Source organism: Bufo bufo, chromosome 1 (genome assembly GCF_905171765.1).
Source record: "Bufo bufo chromosome 1, aBufBuf1.1, whole genome shotgun sequence".
Classification (NCBI taxonomy): Eukaryota; Metazoa; Chordata; class Amphibia; order Anura; family Bufonidae; genus Bufo; species Bufo bufo.
This window is the reverse complement of record NC_053389.1, coordinates 661,780,046-661,791,598: the sequence shown is the minus strand read 5'-3', so window position 1 is coordinate 661,791,598 and position 11,553 is coordinate 661,780,046. Positions and strand designations below refer to the sequence as shown.

The window sequence follows — 11,553 nt, the reverse complement described above, 5'->3', positions numbered from 1 at the left end:
CTATAGGTAAACGCATGATATTCAGTGGTAACAAACAGCCTGTTTTGCACTGGCAGACTTTTTTTATTTATTTGCTGAAATTTGAATCTTTTTGAAAATTTGGAACAAATTAGATTAATGTAGAATCAGTTTGCGCATCTATGATTGCGTCTTCAATAACAGGATGGAATTATAATATACCTAAATGGGTTGTCCAAGTTTTGGGCTGAAACCGAATATAAGCTCCCCTTCACTCCTTTAAGTTTTCTTGCTCCGATGCTCCCCTTGCCTTGCGCCGCATTGCGCAGGGCAAGGCCGGTTTGTTTTGTAAGTCAGTGACGTACCTCCTAAAGGTTCATTTGCATATATTTAAACATTTTCTCAGCAATGTAGGCACATAAGAACATGGGACCAATACAGATGCCTTCAGCTGCCAAGTGCACATGTAGCAGGTCAGCCAGTTCCATAGGTACAAATCTGCTGACAGATGTCCTTTAAGTAACCTGGTCTAATTAATTTACATAGTTCCCTTCAACAAGTGCCTCTACCAGATAGATGCATCCATACATTTCTATTGTCTTAATATTTTGAGCATTAAAATATAGATGGAATCACAAAAAGATTGCACATGGAATATCCAGTTTTATCCCAAATGGCTCATATTTTTCTCAGAGAAAAGGGCATCATTCAGGATTAAGCATAAAGAAGTTTGTTATCCATTAATGTGATAGGAGCACTAGACTGTGGTAAAGGTTCCTCAATGGGAAAGTTACCTTTTATTGTACAAGAATGAAGTACAGAGCTAATCTTCCTTGCCTGGCAAATGGTGTATAAAATGGTTTCTACACAGTGCATAGCCAAATGATACCAGCTTCAATTACCCATCTGACACTTAGGATCACTAATGCTTCTTCTTTAATTAGGCTCCGCTATAATAACATGATGACTGTCTTCAATAGGATATAACGTTAATCATGCTTATGATTCAGTTAGAAAGGTAATCACTTCTTCTTTCTCAATGTTTCCATCAAACAATCTCTTCTCATGTTTTGTGCTCACAAAACAGGTTTGCGCATGTCTATTCTCACCACGTTTTGTGTAGGCAAATCAAAGAGGTTGATCAGAATTTTATTTAATCCATTGATGAGCGGCAGGGGCAATATTCGAATTTGCAAATATTCGTCATATATTTGCGAATTTGTGATCTCCAGTCATTATTTTCTTGATTGCGAAAATCAGCAATCGGAAAATTCGCAGTAGAAATTTGCGATATGAAAATTCACAATCAACACTACTCCTAAAGTCAAAGATATTGCAGCCTTCTCATTGGCCCACAAGCAAGAAGCAGGGAGGGATCATGGGTTCAGATGAAAAAAAAAATGTAATATTCGCAAATACAAATATAGAGCACTATAATCTAGATATTCGCGAATTCTCGAAGTGCCAATATTTGCGATAAAAATTTGCGATTAGAATATTCGTGATCAACACTAATTTAATCTACAAAATCATTAGTGGAATAACACCATAAATTGGGTACAGGGCCTAAGCAGCTCTGAAGCAGTTGAATGCAGAGAAACTTCACCGTGAAGCTCTGTCTCCAGAGCACTCACAGGAACAGAATCTGGCATCTAAGTTTACATTCACACTGCTCCTGATAGGTATGTATGTCCTGTTCTCCCCAGTCCCTACCTAGTGCTGTCAACAGTTGAGCATAGTAAAAACCAATTAAAATTCCCTTTAAAGTTCTTGTAAAGGTTGAATGAAGCATTCGCTTCACTACCCAATGAGATGTGGGAAATCAACTTTTTAATGCAGAGAAGTTTTGTTGCCTGAACTCCTCTCAGATAGTGGGTTTCACTCCTACAAGGTAAATGTTTGATTATGCTGCCACTTGGAAGCCACAATATTTATACCCATAGTGTATAGGATGGCACTTACTGTAATTAGTGGGAATCTATTGTATGTATGGCTCACATCATACATGTTGAAAGGGTTTGTTCAGTGGAAAGCCCTTTCATATTAGGTCATATTGCAGCCAAAGCTACATGACACATAGATATGATTTATCCTGTCTATCTATGATCTATCTATCTATCCAACTATCAATCAATCAATCAATCAATCAGTAGGCCTCTGATGACTACAGCTGTTTGTCCAGTCTTAGACCATACATTGTCACCCAACTTTTATGGTATAGTCATCTCTCTTACCAAATCCCGTTCAACCCGATTGCTTAGTGTTGTGGGGCAGCCAGCTCTAGGAAGAGTCCTGGATGTTCCAGACTTCTTGCAATTAACAATTATGGAGTCCACTGTGCTCTTAGGAACTTCCAGTGCAGCTGAAATTTTTTTGTACCCTTCTCCAGCTCTGTGCAGTCAAACAACCGTGTATCTGAGCTCTTCGAATAATTCTTTCCTCCTCGTGGCTTGGTTTTTGCTCTGATATGCATTGTCAGCTGTGAGACCTTATATAGACAGGGCTGTGTCTTTCCAAATCATGTCCAATCAACAGAATTTACCACAGGTGGACTCCAGGCAAAGTGTGGAAACATCTCAAGATGATCCAGAGAAATGGGTGGCCTCAGAGCAAAATTTTAAGTGTCATAGCAAAGGGTCTGAATACTTATGTCTATGTGAAATTTTTGTTTTTCCTTTTTAATAAATTTGCAATAATTTCTCAAATTTTGTTTTCACTTTTTCATTGTGGGGTGTTTAATGCAGGTTGATGTTTTTTTTTGTTTTTTTTTAGCACAAGGCTGCAACATAACAAAATGTGAAAAAAATGTAAATGTCTGAAGACTTTCTGTATGCACTGTATTAGTCCCACAAGGGAACTTTGACAGGCGCTCTACTGATCACTTGTATAATACACTGTTCCACTTATGCAGTACAGGGTAGTACACTGATACAACCTGATAGGCATACTCTGAGGGCAGGCCTAGGGGAATTTTTTAGGCCCCCAGCTGCCATGCAAAGTCATTGGCACCTTGCAATTTCTCAATTTTACAGATGCCCAAAAGAGGTAGCTACCTCCCTCTGATACACTTAGATGCCATGGTCGCTATTTACTGTGGCAGGTAAGGGGTTAAATAGCTTGGATCAGTGGTTCTGCCCGTCCGGACCGTTAAATCAGTCACCGAACTGAGACTCATGCAGCATTTAGACTGGACCGCTGTAAAAAAGCAGCTCCCTATACTAAGGTCCCTTGGTGACCACCGCCTCTTGGCAGTCACTAAGGGATTGACATGGCTTCCTCAGTTATTGTGCAAGCACCAAACTTCCCCTGGTTATGTTGCATGTAATAAACAGCTTTCTATTGAGTCAGAGTATGTACCAGTGATACAAGACAAAGTAAAAATCTATACCACTTTCCTGTAGCCCAGTGGTCTGTAAATTTTGTATCCGTTTCTACAGGGACATGTTATGGATTATGTTGTCCAGCAGATGGCAGCAGATACATTCTTAGGAAATGCTGTGTTAAGATAAAATGTCAAAGATTTTACAGTCTAAGCATCCTGCTACATGTGCATTAGGACTCACTAAAGCACTACAGTCTGTTACATTGCCATAAAATATATAATTCCCTAGAAGCCACTGTAAATTGTTTATTAGGTGTTCACATTATTAATAATCCTCACAATATAATTACTATCCTAATAATTCCCTTTAACAGTAAGGACCCATTTACACTGGCTGATACACAAGACAATGATCAGGAACAATTGTTTGTTCCCATACAGATTCTTTGTTTGTCTGCAGCGCTTCCCTGTTTACACAAGACGATGAGCTGCCAACAAATGATTGTACGTGCTACATAAACAACCAGATCACCCAATGAATGAATATTTTGCCTTTTTCTTGGATGATCGCCAACACGTTTACATGAGGCAATTATTGGGAATGAGTGTTGGTAGGAATGTTAATTCCCAATCAGGGGCGTAGCTAAAGGCTCATGGGCCCTGGTGCAAGCATTCAGCTTGGGCCCCCCTTCCCTCAGTGCTTTGTGGCAAGGGGCAGGGGAGCACATAGCCTTCCTGCTATAGGCAAAAATTGAAACGGCACCCCCTTAGGCCAAATTTTTGACTTAGCGCTGTGGGAGAAGCAAGTCCGCCCCAGCCCTGTTTTTATCTCTACTCATATTGATGAATAAAGAAGATTGATGATTCCAGTGGTGAGTGCCGCCTGTTTATTCTATGTCTACAATCAATTGTTGAAGCTGTACCTTCTTCAGGGCAGTGCACCACTTACACTGTATTATACAAGGTATTGGAAGATGCAGTTTTGGTGGAGAAAGTACGGAGCGGTGCCGCCTGTGGCTTTTTTGTTTCTACACGTTTGACCAGTGTAATCTTATGTGGCACAAGGGTCTTTGGGCCCCCTCAGACTCCTGGGCCCGATAGCGATTGCTACCTCTGCACCTCCTATAGCTAAACTCCAATAAATGGCCTGATAATCATGTAAATTGTCCCTAAGAGAGTTACAGCTAAGAGTATATTCACACAATGTAAACTGTAAAAATGTATGCCACTGTCCCATCTTTCTGAATGAAGCTTGCAGAAAGCCATGTACTTTCTTCCAAAACAACCCAATCAGAATAATAAAAATGTTTTTCAATTGTAAAAATTTCTGCAAATTTGTTGCATGTGGGTATAAATTATTAGTGCATAGCAGCCAAAGGGAATTTAGCTGGTGTCATTAGTGGAACTAAAATGAAGGGAATTTAACTGGTGTCATTAGGGAAATATACGATCCTGTATGAAAACCTATATTCTTTCAAAATTACATTCATATTTGCCTGATGGGATTGCAGTATGATGAGAATGCTGTTTTAAACTGTGAAAGGGACTAAAATGAAATAGGATAAAAGAAACTATTGAGTTTTTTCCTGAAAGTTTGAGAACTTGCAGAAATCTTTCAGAGGAGACAATGTTCAACTTCTTATAGTCTCTTATAGTTTTATGTCAGCTGAGACTGCCTAAGGTGGGTCTTATGTAAGGAGTGAATGTATTTAATCTAGACACCCTTACAGACAGAGCAATGTGAGATGTTTTCTTCTGCAGCAGTCTGCCTCCCAGATAAGGATTGGCCAGATCTGAGGTCTGCGAGAAGGCAGAATGGACACATCTTACAAACCCAAGAGGTCAATTCATATAATATATCTTACTCCAACTAATGTGTGGGGGGTGTCCTGACTCTCCCCTAATGAAAGGTTCAGGGGAAATATGGATTGGTCATCTTGGCGTACAACATGCCCAATCCATGTTCCTATGGGAGATAATCCACTGACTAAGGAATTTGGCAGCGGCTTATTCACTATTCCTCCATTGAAGACAAATGCACACTCAACTGAGCGAAGTGTACATGTGTATTATGAGGTATTGGCTATACTATTTACAGATGCCCAACTGGGCAATAGAACCTGTCTTGACCCAGGTACAAATTAATACTTCACTTTTATTATAGTTCGCTAAAAATTGAACTGTACTGAGCATGTGTGCAATTATACTCTTTAATTGAAATAGGACAAGACCAAGAAATTATAAATTAAAAACACAATGCACCTCTGAGGTATTGGCTGAACAAGCATTTGGTGAACAGCTATGTATGGACACCTTTAGACTTATTTATACAGAACTGAACAGGATCAGTGAGGAAATGGATACCATTGTACATATTGCTAGCAGTCTCTTGACTTATTACATTTTAGGCCCACCTACACCACTTTACAAAAAATGTTGTTGCAATGTTTTGGTCCACAATTATTAAAAGCCACATGCATAAAGTTAGAAAGTTAAATCTATGCCATACTGCTTGCGCCAGAATTTGCAATGCTTTAGGATTTCTACATCTCCCGACAGGTTTTAGCCTACACCTCATACCAGTATACCATGTTTCTAAGAAATGTTCATCCAAAAATATATTTGTACAGTATAAAGTAAAACTGTAGAATTCCCTAAGGCACCCAATAATACCTAACATAGAGCTATCTGTTATTAGAGATTGGAATCACTTATTAATGTCAGGTTTCTGACATTTTTGTGTTGTTCATTGGCCTTTTTGTATTTAAATAGGTACAAACTTCTGTGCTGAATAATAATGTACCATTGTTTTCTTTCCTTTACACAGCCAAATGATAAAACCACTAGGGGGAGCTTATTTTAAATGGTTTTATAATTTTTCCCTCAGTAAGGCTAGGTTCACATCTGTGGCAGAAGTTCTAGCAGTTGTCTTGTAGAATGCCGGTATCCACATCAGAAGCCTGACATACACCATTCGAGGTAGTGGGAGCTGTCAGGTGCCTGCAGTGTCTGGCATATCCTAGATCTGGTGACTCCAGTTTTCTTTTCCTATGTCTGAAGAGAATACTAGAATTTTGATGCATATAGGAACTTAGCCAAAGCTGTGCCTACATGTGCCTTCAGGCAGTTGCAACTGTATTATTCAACTCTATGGCTTTGTGAAGGGAAGCAGAAAATTTGTAGCTTCAAAAACACTGATCTGAATGATACCTGAGACCTGTCCTGATTCTGGCTCTTGGAGGTCGAAAGGCAAGAGCGCTAGGGGCTAACTCCATTTTGAGGCCACTCTTGCTCTCTGTATGCCCCTGTTCTTCACCACCCAAAAGCAATGAATGGACTATAAGCCTGGCCTACATGGCAAATCTAGCAATGACAAGTGCTGTGCAACCAAACAACAAGACTGTAAACTCAAAAAAGCAAAAATCCAGCAGCATCCGATCTTTTTTTTGCAATTTTTTACAATTCTGGGGTCGCAGTTGTGGCAACCCCATTCCCCTTGCATTATGTTGCATGGCTGCATTTCTATACAATGATCTTTAGTCTCTGAGCCCCAGCCTAAACTCTTGCACTTAGCAACCCATTTTATTTTTTACTAATGTAATTCCTGTTATCACTACATTTGTCTTTAATTCTATGTACATTTCCGATTCTAATCCTATTTTTTTTTTTTTTTACATTGCTTAGCTTTTGTCTCTTAGAGAAGATGGAATGGGGAATTACAAGTGACAAAGTATAAATCATGCATGTTATCATCATAACTGAATGTGTCACTGTGTGCTACAAACCATTACTATACTGGTTCAGTCCACCAGTTCCAGGACATTTATTACTATCATAATTGATGTCACTTTCATTGAATGTAACATTTTCCTTTACACCCTGTTCTCCACTATCATAAAATGAGTTATGGCAACGCAAGGTGAACAAGAGAACGTGTATTTCATTGCTTTCCAATAAACAGATTACAGGAAATCCACAGCTCAAATCAGAATTAATTATAGCTTTGCATAAAACCGGTAATTTGTAAGCATCAATCCCTGAGAAGGAATAAAACAAAACTGTAATTCAATATTTTTATCCCCTATAATTTCATATAGCAGCGCCAGAAAGCTGAGATTTTGGTGTCTGATGCTGTGATTAGTTCCTAGTTGGTCTGCAGATATTTCATTTATAAAGGCCGGTGACCTTGTTGAGCTTAATTGTGACCGAGTAATTAACTGCAGCTTTTTCTAAAACCTATATGTTAGTTCCATGCAAAATATCTTAATATATTGGTGACAATGGAAAAATGAATAGTCAGTAGGAGCACACAGACGGCATTAAAACCATAGTGTCAGTGATAAAGTAAAACAGTACCTCTAGTCAGCTCATAACTCATCACAGCTGATCCTTGTGTGCATGGACACCACAAAAATAGGTTCAGCAATATATTAATGTAAAGTCTGGCATCAAAGAAACTCTTCCATAGAACCCCAAACTTTATTAGATTACAAGTCCATGTCCTGGAACCTGCACACCTGGTTTTGAGGGTTCTGGGACAAGGACTTTTAACAAGCAATGTAATAAAACTTGGAACTTTATAGAAAATTTACTCGGATACTGATTTTATGTTAATGTATTGCTGTAACACAGTGAGTGCATACATTGATTAGAAGTTATAAAAGTCCCCAGAATCACACTGCTTTCTGTGCTGTCTGTGAATGCTGAGTACAAAAGTCCACTGTATTCCTATGAGATTCAGCTTAACACCACTGTCAGATAGTGACAGCTTGATTTAGGAGTGTTTTAGAACTTTCTTATTGTCCTAGTCTTCACACTGCTTTCCCCTACCTCCTGCTTGTAAATGATAGATTTCTCCCTTTCAGCTTACATGCAGGGGAGAGCAGTGTGACTCTGCATCACACAGAATACACTGGAGATCCTGCAGCGCGAGTTAAGGGAGTTTTTTAACTAAAGGACTTAGATTTTATGTCACTCAGCTCTATCACTTGCTGATAAGTGCAGTGGGATGATAACCTGTCCCCTTTGCATCTAAAACCACATAGACATAGTAGGAGATATTGGCTGCAGGGCTGCAAAGGAGACTGCATTAGAGGAAAACCATCAAGGAGAAAACCAGGGGCACACTGGCTATAGACCCGACAGGGAAATTTTCCGCTGGGCCGAAGACCAGGGGAAGCTGGACACATAATGATCTCATGCTCTCAGTAGTAATCAATGCCAGGAGCATCAGGTACTTATGCACTTGACCGGCAGCCGCAGGTAACCTCCTGAATTCATCTGTATTGCCATCCTCAAGCCTGTGATACAGTTGAATACTGTAGCGGGGTGGCAGTATATTGTACTGCACTGTGGTATTTGGTTCTGCTGGGGCGGTGTTTTGTGCTGCACTACAGCTTTTCCCATCTACGGTACTTGTGTTGTCCTCACCTACTTGAGTTGACCCACCTTCTGCCAATTTGCACATGCCTACAGCGTGGAGTTGCTTTTAGGTTTTTTCCAGGACAACTTTAAGTCTGCCCCTGGAGAGAAGGATGGTTTATATACAATCTCTCACAAAAGTGAATACACCCTTCACATTTTAGTAAATATTTGATTCTATCTTTTCATGCGACAACACTGAAGATCTGACACTTTGATACAATGTAAAGTAGTCCGTGTACAGCTTGTTTAACAGTGTAAATTTAGTGTGCCCTCAAAATAACTAATTAATGTCTAAACCGCTGGCAACAAAAGTGAAAAGGGCCAAATTGTGCCCAAAGTGTCAATATTTTGTGTGGCCACCATTATTTTCCAGGACTTCCTTAACTCTCTTTGGCATGTTTACTAGAGTTTCACAGGTTCCCACTGGAATCCTCTTCCACTCCTCCATAACGGAGCTAGTGGATGTTAGAGACTTTGAGCTCCTCCACCTTCCGTTTGCGGATGCCCCACAGATGCTCAATAGGGTTTAGGTCTGGAGACATCCTTGGCCAGTCCAGCACCTCCACCCTCAGTTTCTTTAGCAAGGCAGTGGTTGTCTTGGAGGTGTGTTTGAGGTTGTTATTATGTTGGTATACTGCCCTGCAGACAAGTTTCTGAAAGGAGGGTATTGTGCTCTGCTTCAGTATGTTACAATACATGTTGGCATTCATGGTTTACTCAATGAACTGTAGCTCCCCACAACCAGCAGCACTGTAGGCAAGACACACTTGTCTTTGTACTCCTCATCTGGTTGCCGCCATACACTTTTGACGCCATCTGAACCAAATAAGTTTATCTTGGTCTCATCAAACCACAGGACATGGTTCTAGTAAACCATGTCTTTAGTTTGCTTGTCTTCAGCAAACTGTTTGCAGGCTTTCTTGTGCATCATCTTTAGAAGAGGCCTCCTTCTAGAACAACAGCCATGCAGATGAATGTGGTGCAGTGTGCGGAGAATGGTCTGAGCACTGACAAGCTGCCCCCCCACACCTCTTTAGCCTCTGCAGCAATGCTGGCAGCACTCATATGTCTTTTTTGAAAAGACAACCTCTGGATATGTTGCTAAGAACGTGCACTCAACTTCTTTGGTTGACCATGGTGAGGTCTGTTCTGACTGGAACCTGTCTTGTTAAACAGCTGGATGGTCTTAGCCACCATGCTGCAGCTCAGTATCAGGATGTTGGCAATCTTTTTTTAGCCGAGCCCATCTTTATGTAGAGCAACAATTCTTTTTTTCAGATCCTCAGAGAGTTCTTTGCCATGAGGTGCTATGTTTAACTTCCAGTGACCAGTATGAGAGAGTGTGAGAGAGATAACACCAAATTTAACACACCTGCTCCCCATTCACACCTGAGACCTTGTAACATTAACGAGTCACATGAGGAAAACGACTAATTGGGCACTATTTGGCTATTTTCACTTAAGGGTGTACTCACTTTTGTTGCCATGGGTTTAGACATTTATGGCTGTGTTGAGTTATTTTGAGGGCACACCAAATTTACACTGTTATACAAGCTGTACACTGACTACTTTACATTGTATAAAAGTGTCAGATCTTCAGTGTTGTCCCATTAAAAGATATAATAAAATATTGACAAAAATGTGAGGGGTGTACTCACTTTTGTGAGATACTGTATAGTACGGATCATCAACTAAAAAAATCCATAAAATGTATACAGGAGACTCTACCCTATTTTTCAAGAACAGCCTATGCTGCACTGTATAGGCAAAAATGCCTGCGTGTTTCTTTTGGCATTGTATAGATCTTTTCCTAGGCTCTCCACTAGCTTTTTTTGAAAATAATTTTGATTTAAAACAGGCTGACAAAATAGAAGCCCCAAAGGCATGCCAAAATGTGTGTCAGGGTAGGTGCCCTTCGGGACTGTGAGACACATTATGGGTAATAACTGAACAAATACTGTATACTTTCTGAATTTCTCTTAGTTTAGCAGGGTTTTGGATTTGTAATTTGGTACGTATTATGTGCTGTCCCCCATGGAGGTTTTGTGGTCATATAAAACTGTGATATACTATGACTATTACTATTTTCCATGTGTCTTCTATCCAGTAATGCCACTTCTTGGACTGTTTTAAAATTACAGTTTTTTTAACATGTTAGTGTTACAATCCAGATTTTTTGGTGCGGACTGGCCTTCTTTTGTAGGTAATTGTATATTTTGGCTATAGTCACCTTATGTGGCCTATTGATATAGATTGTTTAGCACTATTAACCGTACATTGTAAACTTTTTTATGGGGAATCCTGGATGTATTATTATATATTGTTTGTTTTTGCATCAATATTGACAAAATAGAAGGCTTAGCCTATTGGCTGACAGATACTGACTGAATACTACAGGTAAGGCTACAGGGAGTGCAGAATTATTACGCAAGTTGTATTTTTGAGGATTAATTTTATTATTGAACAAGAACCATGCTCTAAATGAACCCAAAAAACTCATTAATATCAAAGCTGAATATTTTTGGAAGTAGTTTTTAGTTTGTTTTTAGTTTTAGCTATTTTAGGGGGATATCTGTGTGTGCAGGTGACTATTACTGTGCATAATTATTACGCAACTTAACAAAAAACAAATATATACCCATTTCAATTATTTATTTTTACCAGTGAAACCAATATAACATCTCAACATTCACAAATATACATTTCTGACATTCAAAAACAAAACAAAAACAAATCAGTGACCAATATAGCCACCTTTCTTTGCAAGGACACTCAAAAGCCTGCCATCCATGGATTCTGTCAGTGTTTTGATCTGTTCACCATCAACATTGCGTGCAGCAGCAACCACA

At 39.5% G+C, this 11,553-nt stretch overlaps 1 protein-coding gene across 3 annotated transcripts in view; it reads right to left on the bottom strand.

Annotated features, from left to right (window-relative positions):
* SLC12A1 (solute carrier family 12 member 1) overlaps positions 1–11,553 on the bottom strand; it is a 123,005-nt gene that overhangs the window by 25,642 nt on the left and 85,810 nt on the right. The window lies entirely within an intron of this gene.